This window comes from Hemitrygon akajei, chromosome 21 (assembly GCF_048418815.1).
Source record: "Hemitrygon akajei chromosome 21, sHemAka1.3, whole genome shotgun sequence".
Classification (NCBI taxonomy): Eukaryota; Metazoa; Chordata; class Chondrichthyes; order Myliobatiformes; family Dasyatidae; genus Hemitrygon; species Hemitrygon akajei.
Window position 1 is genome coordinate 11,397,090 of NC_133144.1, and position 13,942 is coordinate 11,411,031.

Consider the following 13,942-nt stretch of genomic DNA (forward strand, 5'->3'; position numbering starts at 1 on the left):
TTTCTTTACTCTGTCCACAAGGATTCTACACCATCAGATCCTATGTCACCTCTTCCTAAGGATTTGATTTTATGTTTTACCAACAGAGCCACATCACCCCCTCTGCATACCTGCCTGTCCTTTCTATACAATGTGAATTCACACTTGTGTTGTGCTCTGAGCCCATAATCTTCTAATCTTTTTAACACTATCTTGAGGTTTTGGAGATGTTCCTTTGTCATCCTCACTGGTAACAATGATGTCATCCAGGTAATACTGTGTGCCTGGGAAGCCTTGCAGCCCCTTGTCCATAGCTTTCTCCAAAAATAAGCCCATTATAGCAATAAAGCCCTTTGTGAGTGTTTATAGTGAGGAACACTTTGAACTCTTCTTCCATCTCCATCTGTAGGTAGGCCTCAGCTAAATGCACTTTGCTGAAGTGTTTTCCTCCAGAAAGATTTGCAAAGATATCCTCTATCCTGGGCGGAAAGTATTGATCTACGTTCAGTACTGGGTTGAAGGTGACCTTAAAATCACCACAGATCCTGACAGACCCATTTTTCTTGGCTACTGGGAGTCCTGGCACTCTCATGGGCTCCACTCAACCTTGGAAAGAATTCTTTTAGCCTCTATGTGATCTAACTCACTGGGTCTTTTATCACAGATGGCATAAGGAACTGGACAGGGTTTATAAAACTTTAGTGTAGCATTTTCATATAATACTATTTTACCCTTGATATGTTTGAGTTTTCCAATGTCATCCTTGAATACTGTTGTGGCACCATCCAGTACCTTTCTTAATTCATTTTCAGATGACTTTAAGGAAAGTTTAAGGAAAAACTTCTTCTCCCAGAGAGTTGTGGGGGTCTGGAATGCACTGCCTCAGAAGGCAGTGGAGGCCAGTTCTCTGGATGCTTTCAAGAAGGAGCTAGATAGGTATCCTATGGATAGGGGAATCAAGGGATATGGGGACAAGGCAGGAACCAGGTATTGATAGTAGATGATCAGCCATGATCTCAGAATGGTGGTGCAGGCTCGAAGGGCCGAATGGTCTACTTCTGCACCTATTGTCTATTGTCTATTGACTCTTTTGCTAATGGTGGATGGATCTCCAATCAATTTGTAGTTATCTCAGCAAGTCAAGGCCATATAACACTGGTTCTCCTGTTTTTACCACATACAAATCTTATGTGGCTTGTTGGTTGTTGTATTTCACCATTACAAATGTCATTCCTACAGGAATAATCTTTTCTCCAGTATAAATTCTTAGTTGGATATCTGCAGGCCTCAGTTCAGTATCTTTGAAATGATGTTCAAATTCATTTTATGGAATGACTGAAACAGCCAAGCCAGGGTTCAATTCCATATGAACTAATTTGCCGTAATTAACTTGGTATAAGCAATATTACTTGTGTTAGTTTTTAAATTGTAAATCTCAAGGCTACCTAGTCCTGTGTCACTCCCATCATTATCAGATTTTTCATAACAGCAGTGCTCTTTTTGAAACTGTAACTTGAATTTTTATCTTTTCCTCTTCCCTGTGCATTCCAGTTATTCTTGTCTACTTGACATGGTCTTTGTATGTGGCCTACTTTGTTGCATTTTCTGCAAATTTTGCCTTTAAATCTACATTGGTCCATTGTATGTGAGCCTCTGCCACAATGGTAACATAATTGGTTCAGCCAGGTAGGTTTCTGTTTAAACTGTCATTAGAGACGGGGATGGTGCCGGAGGATTGGCGTATTGCTCATGTGGTTCCATTGTTTAAAAAGGGTTCTCAGAGTAAACCTAGCAATTATAGGCCTGTCAGTTTGACGTCAGTGGTGAGTAAATTAATGGAAAGTATTCTTAGAGATGGTATATATAATTCTCTGGATAGACAGGGTCTGATTAGGAATAATCAGCATGGATTTGTGCATAGAAGGTCATGTTTGACAAATCTTATTGAATTTTTTGAAGAGGTTATGAGGAAAGTTGATGAGGGTAAAGCAGTGGATGTTGTCTATATGGACTTCAGTAAGGTTCCGCATGGAAGGTTAGTTAGGAAGGTTCAATTGTTAGGTATTAATATTGAAGTAGTAAAATGGATTCAACAGTAGCTAGATGGGAGATGCCAGAGAGTAGTGGTGGATAACTGTCTGTCAGGTTGGAGGCCGGTGACTAGTGGTGTGCCTCAGGGATCTGTATTGGGTCCAATGTTGTTTGTCATATACATTAATGATCTGGTTGATGGGGTGGTAAATTGGATTAGTAAGTATGCAGATGATACTAAGGTAGGTGGCGTTGTGGACAATGAAGTAGGTTTTCAAAGTTTGCAGAGAGATTTAAGCCATTTAGAAGAGTGGGCTGAATGATGGCAGATGGAGTTTAATGCTGATAAGTGTGAGGTGCTACATTTTGGTAGGAATAATCCAAATAGGACATACATGGTAAATGGTAGGGCATTGAAGATTGCAGTAGAACAGAGTGATCTAGGAATAATGGTGCCGAGTTCCTTGAAGGTGGAATCTCATGTGGATAGGGTGGTGAAGAAAGCTTTTGGTATGCTGGCCTTTATAAATCAGAGCATTGAGTATGGGAGTTGGGATGTAATGTTAAAACTGTACAAGGCATTGGTAAGGCCGAATTTGGAGTATTGTGTACAGATCTGGTCACCGAATTATAGGAACGATATCAACAAAATAGAGAGAGTACAGAGAAGATTTACTAGAATGTTACCTGGGTTTCAGCACCTAAGTTACAGGGAAAGGCTGAACAAGTTAGGTCTTTATTCTTTGGAGCATAGAAAGTTGAGGGGGGACTTGATAGAGGTATTTAAAATAATGAGGGGGATAGATCAAGTTGACGTGGATAGGCTTTTTCCATTGAGAGTAGGAGAGATTCAAACAAGAGGACATGATTTGAGAGTTAGGGGGCAAAAGTTTAAGGGTAACACGAGGGGGTATTTCTTTACTCAGAGAGTGGTAGCTGTGTGGAATGAGCTTCCAGTAGAAGTGGTAGAGGCAGGTTCGGTATTGTCATTTAAAGTAAAATTGGATAGGTATATGGACAGGAAAGGAATGGAGGGTTATGGGCTGAGTGCGGGCCAGTGGGACTAGGCGAGTGTAAGCGTCGGCATGGACTAGAAGGGCCGAGATGGCCTGTTTCCATGTTGTAATTGTTGTATGGTTATATTAAACATTGCCATTTGAATCTTGACTGCAACTCAATTGCATCTCTATCTTCTGTTTCCATTGATACAGCAATTTCAACTGCTCATTTAAGAGTGAGTTGTCTTTGAATGCTTTCTTGTAAGGTTCCAGAAACTGACCAATCTCTCAGTGCATCATTAAGCCTATCACTGATCTAGCCATGCTCAGACAACTTCTTCAATTCAGCCACATAAGCTGAAATGGACTGTCCTTCCTTTTGATTCTGCTTATGAAACTTAAAGCATTCTGCTATCAACAATGGATTTCGGTTCTAAATGTTTCTGCATTACAGTTGCAATATCAGCAAAGCTCATTTTGACTGGTTTGGTTGGAGCAGTTAAACTATATGCTTTTCTGCATATGGTACTTGTTTGTCATTTGCTTCAAAATACTGCTCAATTTGCACAGTATATACATATTCCAGTTAAGTGTTGTACAATCGAACTTGGCTATCCTTCCAATGTAGCCAGCCATTTCAGTTTTTTCTTTCTTTCTTTGTTATTATTATTATCACTCTATACTCACTGTTTATGAACCCACGTATTTTGGACATTTTCTGCTTTTTTTTAAAACTTGACTATCTCTGTGCTTCAACAGATAGGTAATCATCTCAGGTTTATTTTAAAACTTATTCATCACCACTGTTATGTTTTGTAACTCAAAAACATAAAACTAATTGAAAGAAAACCATGGAGCCTGAGATTACTCGTGTACGTTTACTGAGGCACTTATTTACTTATGACATAGTGGCATGTACTTTACAACCCGTAATGAATTATGTAAACAACAATAAATGCTTAATCAAACCCAATATTACTGAAATATTAAATACACAACAGTTGGCACCAGGTTGTGATTGAACCCAGATTACTGGAATCGTGAGACAGCAGCCATCCTGTGCTGTTTTAGTTTCAGGTGTCTAATTTTTACTTGCAGGTGAAGTTGGATGGATGACGATAGCTGTTACTTTCAGGTGAATTTCTCTTAATTAAAACATTTGCAAAAGTGAGCTTGAACCAGCACTGGTGTGATATAATAGCAACAAACGAATGAAAAATTTAAACACTTCTGTGCTGGAATCAACCTGACTTTCACTTTTGGGCCTAGTACCAGAAGAAGCCTTACTCTACCCTAGAAGACACAGTTGCCATGGAAACCAGTGGTGCTGCTGGAGCCAGGCATATAGTCAGCTGCAAAATAAAAGGTCCCCACAATGTGTTTGGGTTTTATTAAATAAACAGCACGGCAATTATAATCGTTTTCATGAATCAGTCAAAATTAAGGAGAGGGAGACAGGAAGAGCAGGTATGAATCATTTATATAGTTTACAGACATTGGGCTTTATGCTCCAAATTAAAATAGAATGAAATATTTTGACGGAGTTGTCACAACATTGATCTCAATGGAGCTGATGAGTGGCATCTGTCCACTTGAGTGATCCTTGCCAGGACAGTGGTTTATAATGTCTCCTGTCAACCCCCTGACACAGATGTGGTGTCTGCTTGGTTATCACACACAAGGAGAGGGGAGAGGAGGGGCATCTTTCTCCAGCTGTTTCAGAGTCCTCTCACTGGGACTCCACAAAGGGGAAAAGATTTCTTCTCTCCTGGAGGTTACTTGGAGTTAACCCAACAAGGTAAATGGGATTAGTTGATGGTCGGCATGGACATGGTTGGCTAAAGGGCCTCTTTCTATGAGATGGGGGGCAAGTACATGTAAGTGGCAAGATAGGCAGGCAGCGTGGTGAAGAAGGCATCTGGCACGTTTGCCTTCATAGGTCAGGGCACTGAGTACAAGAATTGGGATTTCATGCAGAGCAAGATCCCACAATGGGAAACTAATGACCTCGGGGTCTTAACAGGGGAATAAATATTCTCCAATGCTATTCTTCCAGTTGTGTGCTCAGGAGAGAGCAGACATGACCCTGTTGTTGAAAGACTATCGAATGGTTCCCTCATACAATAAGATGGAATGTTGACCTCACAATCTACCTTGTTATGATCTTGCGCTTTATTGTTTCCCTGCACTGTGCTTTCTCTGTAGCTGTTACATTTTATTCTGCATGCTGTTATTGTTTTACCTTGTGCTACCTCAATGCTCTGAATTGACCTAGAACAAAGAACAGTGCAGTACAACTTCTTCAGCCCACAATGATGTACTGATCTTCTAACTTTCTCCAGATTTAACCCTTTCCTCCCACATAGCCTTCCAATTTTCCTTCATCCAGGTGCCTATTGAAGAGTCTCATGTATCTGCCCTCTACCACCACTCCCGTAATGTGTTCCACAAACCTACTCTCAGTTTAAGAAAAAAACGACTTCTGACTTCTCCCCTATACTTTCCTCAAATCACTTTAAAAGTATGCCCTCTCATATTGGCTATTCCCACCCTGGGAAAAAGGCGCTGGCTGTCCACTCTATCTATGTCCCTTTTCATCTCATGATTTGTATGAACAGTATGCAAAGCAAGCTTTCACTTATGAATAACAAGCTACTCCCAATTCCACTTCTTGACGTCCTTTCCAAAAGGCATGCTGTGCTCCCTCAGTACTGCACTTGCGTTTTGTGCTCAGGGCTTGGACCTTGAACCATCACCTGCCTCAGTGTTACCCACTAAGCTGGGTCAGACACACAGAAAAATCAGACCCCTGTTCATCTCTGGGACACAAGAGATTCTGCAGATGAAGGACACAACTCAGGGCCCAAGTTGTTGCCTGTCCATTTTCTGTCATAGATGCTGCCTGATCTGCTGGGTTTCTCCAGCATTTTTGTGTGAGTCTTCTTCCTCCTCTGCTGAAAATTCCTGCGTCCTAAGTGTTCACTCTGTACTCTTGTCCTTTGACTAAGGAGGCCATTGTCTCTCCTCACCTGAATCCCTGCAGCACCCCAGAAGCTCATACCTGGATCTATCAGTACCCTGTCCACGGGCCTCTGTCCCCAAAAGCATGCCACAGCATCATCTCCCTGTTAGTTACTGTTGCTAAGGAAGCAGAACAAGTGCGTCAGTAACCACGGCAACACGATTGAAATTCAGGCCTCAAGAGGCCTCCCTGAACTAATGGTTTGAATTTCAACAGCACAAAAATCCTTCTTATTTTTTTCAGGCCATTTCACAAGTGCTCCTCAGCAATCATTGCCATGGTAACAACCCCCCCCCCCCCCCCATAGAAAGCATTTCAATAGGACTTGGGTTTTCAAGGCCTTGGAAAGTTGGTCTTGGCCTCATTCCCCACTACTGAGATAAGCCACAAAATTCTACTTTGCAAAACAATGTCCTGAAAAGCTTGCATCAGAAGGCAGGGAGAGTGACAGACTGAGTTTAAATGTGCAAGAGGAGAATTAGATCAGAAAGGCCATACAGACCACTCGGCAGATAATTTCTCTTGTCTCCCCCTGTGGCATTGTCAACCATCTGTGTTTTGACTGGACGACCCAGACACTCATTATTAACAATTATTTTTGGCGCTGTTGGTCGGCGAGGAAATGGGCTCCTGGGTCTCAGAAGTTCTCTGCCAACATGTAACTGGTGTGTGGGGACGGGTGGTGATCATAAAAGGGAACAGTGCTTTTACACTCAAAAAGAGGAAAATGGGCAAGGGGGAAGAGCGAGAGATGGGATGGAGGAGGAGGGAGAGGAGAGAAGAATGGAAGGAAGGAGGGAGGGAGGAGAGCAGAGAGGGAAAGTGGAAGGGAGGGAGGGAGGATGGGAGAGAGCCAGAATGGGGGGGAGCAGAAAGAGAGAGAGGAGGGAGGGAGGGAGGAGAAAGAGAGAGGGGAGAGGAAAGGAAGGAAAGAGTGTGAGAGAAGGAGAAAGAGGGAGGGAGGAATGGTGAGAGGGAGTGTGGGAGGGAGGGAGGTTCCTGCAAACTGAAGATTGTTGCTCCTGACTAATGGTTTGAATTTAAACAGCACAAACTTATCAATGGACAGAAATTGTTCAGCAAAATTAATGCCTGGGAACCTTTCACGCTTTTCAGGATGTGTCAAAGTGGTGGAGGGCTTTGAGAACTGCATAGCTAACTCCTACGAACACTGGTGTGGTATCGACCATACAAGGTGATGTTACGCAACACACACAAAATGTTGGTGGAACGCAGCAGGCCAGGCAGCATCTATAGGAAGAAGCACTGTCGACATTTCAGGCCATGACCCTTCGTCAGGACTAACTGAAAGAAAAGATAGTAAGAGATATGAAAGTGGGGGGGGGGGGGGAATCCGAAATGATAGGAGAAGACAGGAGGGGGTGGGGTGAAGCTAAGTGTGTTAAGTGTGTGGGGGGAGGGCAAGAACTTCAGGGAGGGAACCTTTGATCTTAAGGGTAATACCACCGACCAGCCACACCTGAGCGAGCAGACAGAGGTCTAACCACCCACACAAAGGATGGCATGTCCAGTACAGCACAGAGCTGAGGGACATGGTCCAGTTGGATTTCCAAACAGAAGTCTTCAGACTAGAGCAATAAGCAATCTGCTGGAGCAACTCAACGGGTCAAACAGCATCTATGGGAGGAAAAGAATTATCAATGTTTCGGGTCAAGACCCTGCGTCATAGCTGAATTCTCCAGCAGATTGTTTGTTGCTGCAGATTTCAACATCTGTGGATCCTTGTGTCTCTTGAATGGGACTGGGACTGGGACCTGAGGAAGGAAGGTTCAGCCAGTAATATGAGATGATAGTGAATTAATCCATTTGGGATTTGGAAAGAAATAATAGGGAATGTGGAGTTCTAGAAAGGTTTGAGACAAGTGGGATGAATACTATTGAAGGGGAGCTGAAAAAACACTGACACTAGTGTCTTTTTTTCCTGTGTCAACATTAAAAATGAATTTTATTGGTAACAACTTCATACAGATCAATCTTTCTTTGCTGCTGCTTTTCTCATTGTTGCCAATACATTACTGAGTTCTTCTCTCTTCCTCTTGGCCCGAATATAGGTTCCAACCCTCTTTTTAATGACTTTGAGTGCACGCTTATCTTTAGAGACTTCAGCAATTCTATTGAACGTTTCTCATAAGGGGCAAAGCCACAGACCTCACGGATTAGATCTCTGACAGACTTGGTATGCTTGGTCAGGTGCCCTCGTCTGCGGCTTTGCCTTGGGCTGGTCTCGTTCTTGGTGACAGGGTGACCTTCGTGCAAGCCGACTGCCACAGGATACCTGATTGCCATTTTTGACGATTATGGCAGCCAGGCCGGAAGGCAACATTAGTGTCTTTCATCTGACCAGTTTCTTTCTCCACAGATGCTGCCTTACCTGCTATATATTCCCCACATTTTCTGTATTTATTTCAGGTTTTGTGTTTGTGCTTTTTATTAATGTATACATTCAACTTTTCAAAAACCCCATTGTCAAACAGATCTCTGAATCTTTAAAACTCATCTCTCAGGATTGTATTGAAATTGAAAGGGTTTATTGATTTAGATTTATTTTACGTTAAAGTCTTGGTTGGCAGGGCTTGTTCCTCTGTTGCTTGCTGTACACTAGATCAAACCTTACCTCTGATCTTTAACAACTGGCTGACTCACAGACCTACTAGAGCTGGGCTCTTAAACCTCACTCCTGTTAGAAAGTCATAGAACACTCAGTGGAAAAAGCCTGCCTATATACACAGTGGCCACTTTATTAGGTACACCTGCTCGCTAATGCAAATGTCAAATCAGTTAGTCATCTGATAGCTTCTCTAAGCATAAGAGCATGCAGAAATGGTCAGGAGGTTCAGTTGTTGTTCAGACCAAACATCAGAATGGGGAAGAGATGTGATCTAAGTGACTTTGACCTTGGAATAATTGTTGGTGCCAGACAGGGTGGTATGAGTATCTCAGAAACTGCTGACTCCTGGGCCTTTCATGCACAACAGTCTCTAGAGTTTACAGAGAATGGGGCGAGAAACAAAAAAAATCCAGTGAGCGGCAGTTCTGTGAGTGAAAACACCTTTTTAATGAGAGAGGTCAGAGGAGAACGGCCAGACCGATTCAGGCTGAAAGAAAGGTGGCAGCAGCACAAATAACCTCACATTTCAACAGTGGTGTGCAGAGGAGCAGCTCTGAAAGCACAATGTGTCAAATCTTGCAGTGGATGGGCTACAGCAGCAGAAGACCACGAACACACACTCAGTGAGTACAGGAGGTAGCGAATGAACTGGCCACTGAGTGTGTTTACCCCATCAATACCCCTCATCTGTCAGCTGATTATTCAACATTACACTGTGGCAGCTTGTCCTGCACAAGCCCAAGACCACAAGAAGTTGGAGAGAGTTATGAACACAACCCAGTCCATTATGCTAACCAGCCTTCCCTCCGTTCACTCTGTCTACACTTCCCCTACCTCGGAAATGCAACCACATAATCAAAGACCCTCTTCTCCCTCCCTCCCCCCGCCCCCACCATCCATTGGGCAGAAGATACAAACCCTGTAGAACATATACTACCAGGCTCAAGGGTAGCTTCTAGCGCAGTGTTATCAGGCTCCTCATACACAAACTCTTGATCTCCCAATCTGCCCGTGCACCTTAACGTTTACCTGCACTACATTTTCTCTCCAGGACTTTATTTTGCATTCTCTTTCCCCTTGGAGTACTGGGCAGAAGTCTTAGGCACACTAGATTTTTTATAAGGTTTCAGATGGTACTGTTTCCACTGAGCTCTGATCTCAACATCATCGGGCTGTCAGAGATTACCTGGAGAGAGAGAAGCAAGCAAGGCAGGCAAGGTCTACAGAACTGCAGCAAGTTCTCCAAGATAATTGGATCAACCTGCCAACTGATTTTCTTATAAAACTGCTCAACAGTGTACCTAAGAAAGTTACTGCAGTTTTAATGGCGAAGGGTGGACGCACCAAGTATTGATTTGATTTAGTTTTTTACATTTTACTGTTCTTTATGGTAATTTTTTGATAATTAGGAACTTTTCATTATTCCTGAAAGCATCTTCTCTTTACAGAATTCTTTTACATGTGCCTAAGACTTGTGCACAGTACTGTACTTCTGTATGAAATGATCTATCCAGGTAGCATCAAACAGAAGTTTTTCACTGATGAAGGGTCTCAGCCCATTACATCGATTGTTTATTCCCCTCCATAGATGATGCATGATCTGCTGATTATTTTTGGTATGCTACTCTGGACTTCCAGCAACTGCAGAATCTCTTGCATTTAAAGTTTTTCACTGTACCTGGGTACATGTGACAGTAATAAACCAGTTACTGATTCCCAACAATTGCAAGGTAGAGGAGATTAGGGGGAATGGGGGAGATGGAGGGAGTATACGGAGCAGACTCAGACTGCTTCGGCTGTGGATAATTCCACATGACAGACACCTTGGAGAGGACATGTTCCGATGCTGTCTAATTAATGTGCAAATCACCAGCCTTTCCAACATCAAGAGATAATGAATACTGCGAGCCTTTCGTACGTCAAACGCTGGCACCTGCACGTGTTTACCAAGCCACAAATTAAAGCGTTAGACAAAAATTATATTACACTTTGGGTGACTGGCGTTAGCTGGCTGCTGAAAAGCTAAACCACTAACACCTAATTTGCTTCCAGCAGATGTGCATATGTTGAAAGGATTCAAAGCTGTTTCCAGAATTTTTATTTGAAAACTGTTAGCATTTGTTAAATCATCGCAGTAGCAGTTGTTCTGCAGGTCTTCACTGTCATTGAATCTCTGTCTCTGCAGCTGGTGAAATCCAAACTAGTCATCAAAGTCCTGCTCGGAGAAAGTCAGCCTGTTTGGCTAGGGGTGTTAAAGAGAGAGATAAAAAGAGACTGACTTTATTTGTCACATGTACATTGAAACATACAGTGAAATGTGTCATTTGCATCAGTGACCAACACTGTCTGAAGATTGTGCTGAGGGTAGCCTTTGAGTGTTGCCATGCTTCCAGTGCCCGCATCTTGCTAACCCAAACCGATTCTGTATATCTTTGGAATGAGGGAGGAAACCAGGGCACTTGGAGATTCATCGCCTGCTGGCCCTCCCCACTTTAGCATGGAATTAGTGAGGCTGCCAGCTCGTACCCTGTCGAAGTTCCGTTCTAATGAACTACTTCCATCGAGCGAGTCCAAAGACAGGCAGTCCGATTTCTCACAAATACCTATGAGAGAGAAGCGAGTGTTACCCAGCTTTTGAATTCATTAAAGTGGAACTCTCTCCAAGATAGACGTGAAGCACACGGCCTGACCTGTTTTTACAAAATGTTAAATGGTCAACTTGACATAGACTACCAATCCTACACCAAACCCAAATCTATTAGGAACAGATGAGGGCACTCATTTCAATTTGAAATGCTAACTACCAAGTCAGATGTGTACAGCAACTCATTCTTCCCCTGCACAATTAAAGCATGGAATAATCTTCATCCTACCATAGTCACACAATCAAACCCAATTAAATTTAAGACAGCTCTTCTTCTTCAAAAATCTCCTTTTTAAGTCCACCCTCTGCCACCTCCAGTTTAAATTCCATGTGGAATATTTTGAAGGACCAACAATCAAGAACCCGTGTTCCTTATTAAGGAACAACTTACTTGTAACTGAATAGTAGTGCTAAAGAGAGAAAAAAATAGTGAGGTAGTTTTCATGTCTATTGTCCATTCAGAAATCTGATAGCAGAGGGGAAGAAGCTGTTCTCAAGACATCGAGTGTGGGTCTTCAGGCTCCTGTACCTACTCCTCGAGTAATAAAAAAGAAGTCCGTCCTGGGTGATGGGCCTTTTTGAAACATCACCTTTTGAAGGTGTTCTTGATGGAGGGGGTAGTTCCAGCCCATGGTAGAGCTAACTGAGTTTGCAACCTTCTGCAGCTTTTTCCAATCATGAGCAGTGGCCCCTCCATAACCAGATGCAACTAGTTAGAATGCTCCCCATGGTACACCTGTAGAAGTGTGATAGAGTATATACCAAATCTCCTCAAACTCCTAATGAAATAAAACCGCTGGTGTTCCCTCTTCATAATTGTGTCAATATGTTCGGGCCCAGGAACTTGAAACTGCTCACCCTTTTCCACTGCTGACCCCTCCAATCTACAGTTAGACCATGGAATTCTCAAGCTCACCAGTTTGGGACATCCTGGCTTTGTTGATTGCTACTGCATGGGTTCATTGAATAATAATTCTACCCAAATGCTTTGATCTATGACCCCCTCACTACACCACTCCTGGAGTAATCCTGTTGTCCGTATCTTCCTGCCTATGTACTGTATGACACGTAGCCTGTATATCTGACACTGAGTCCCTTGTCTATCTTGTTTTTTGAAGGGATTGTCTTATAATTGCCTCTGCTTGCATGTGGTACAGTGACTGAATGGCAGTGTGCATTGGAAGCTGATCATTGGCTGAATATGAGAAGAAACTTGCAGCCATGTCTCTCCTAACAGAGAGGGGATCAACCCCAGAGCTGACTGGGTCTGTGGTATATCCAAGCATGGTCGTACATGAAATGATTGTTGGACACTGTTGGAAACCTTTTCTTTTCATTGAGTTACTTTGATGTTTGGTCACTGTCGTTGCGCAGGGAAGATCCTGCCACTAACCATTTTTCAGTCTATTGGTTGGAAGGAAAAATATTGATTAAAATCAGAATGTATTGTTATGGAAAACAGCATTCCTGCATGGATCATGTGATCTGACAGAAAATTTATGGAATTGAAGAGGAATCAATGTCCATATATCCCAAAATTCCTGTTGAGTGTCTTTAACACTAAGCAGAACACAGAGGCAGGGTTTAACTATTACTGCAAAGGATTGTATAGGAAATATTTCAGCTTGGCAGGATTCAATATTCATAGAACATAGAACAGTACAGCACAGGGATAGGCCCTTCAGCCCACATATTGTGCTGCACTAATCAATTTAGTAATAAAATGCCCCAGAAATCTAATCCTTTCTGCCTACACCATATCCATATCCTTCCACTCCTGTGCCTCATGAGCACTTCTGTCATATCTGCCTCCACCACCCCTCCAGACGGCTCATCCCAAGCATCCACTACCTTCTTGCCCTACACATCTGCTTTGAACTTGCCTCCTCTCACCTTAAATGCACACTTTCTGATATTAGACATTTCATCCTAGGTAAATAATGCCTCTCATAAGCCTTAAGACTCAAGTTTCTGTGGACCCCAGTGTAGTTGTTGGGCATAAGGTGCATTGTTGGGGTTGTTGTGATGATTTATTTATTGATTTACAGCATGGAGCCGCGCGGCCCAGCAAATCCCCCGATTTAACCCTAGCCTAATCATGGGACAACTTACAATGACAAATTAACCTACCAACCGGTACGTCTTAGAAACATAGAAAACCTACAGCACAATACAAGCCCTTCGGCCCACAAAGTTGTGCCGAACATGTCCCTACCTTAGAAATTACTAGACTTCCCCACAGCCCTCTATTTTTCTAAGCTCTATGTACCTATCCAAAAGTCTCTTGAAAGACCCTATCGTATCCGTCTCCACCACCGTTGCCAGCAGCCCATTCCACGCACTCACCACTCTCTGAGTAAAAAAACTTACCCCTGAAATCACCTCTGTACCTACTCCCCAGCACCTTAAACCTGTGTCCTCTTGTGGCAACCTTTTCAACCCAGGGAAAAAGCCTTTGATTATCCACACGATCAATGCCTCTCATCATTGGAATGTGGGAGGAAACCAGAGCACCTGGAGGAAACCCACATGGTCATGGGGAGAATGTACAAACTCCTTACAAGCAGCAGTGAGAATTGAAGGTGGGTCATCGGTACTTTAAAGTTGTGCTAACCACTCTGGTACTGTGATGTTCCATG

General features: G+C 42.9%; 1 pseudogene; it reads right to left on the reverse strand.

Moving 5' to 3' along the window:
* Nucleotides 1–7,977: 7,977 nt before the first annotated feature.
* Nucleotides 7,978–8,341, reverse strand: LOC140714459 (large ribosomal subunit protein eL36-like; annotated as a pseudogene).
* Nucleotides 8,342–13,942: the final 5,601 nt, after the last annotated feature.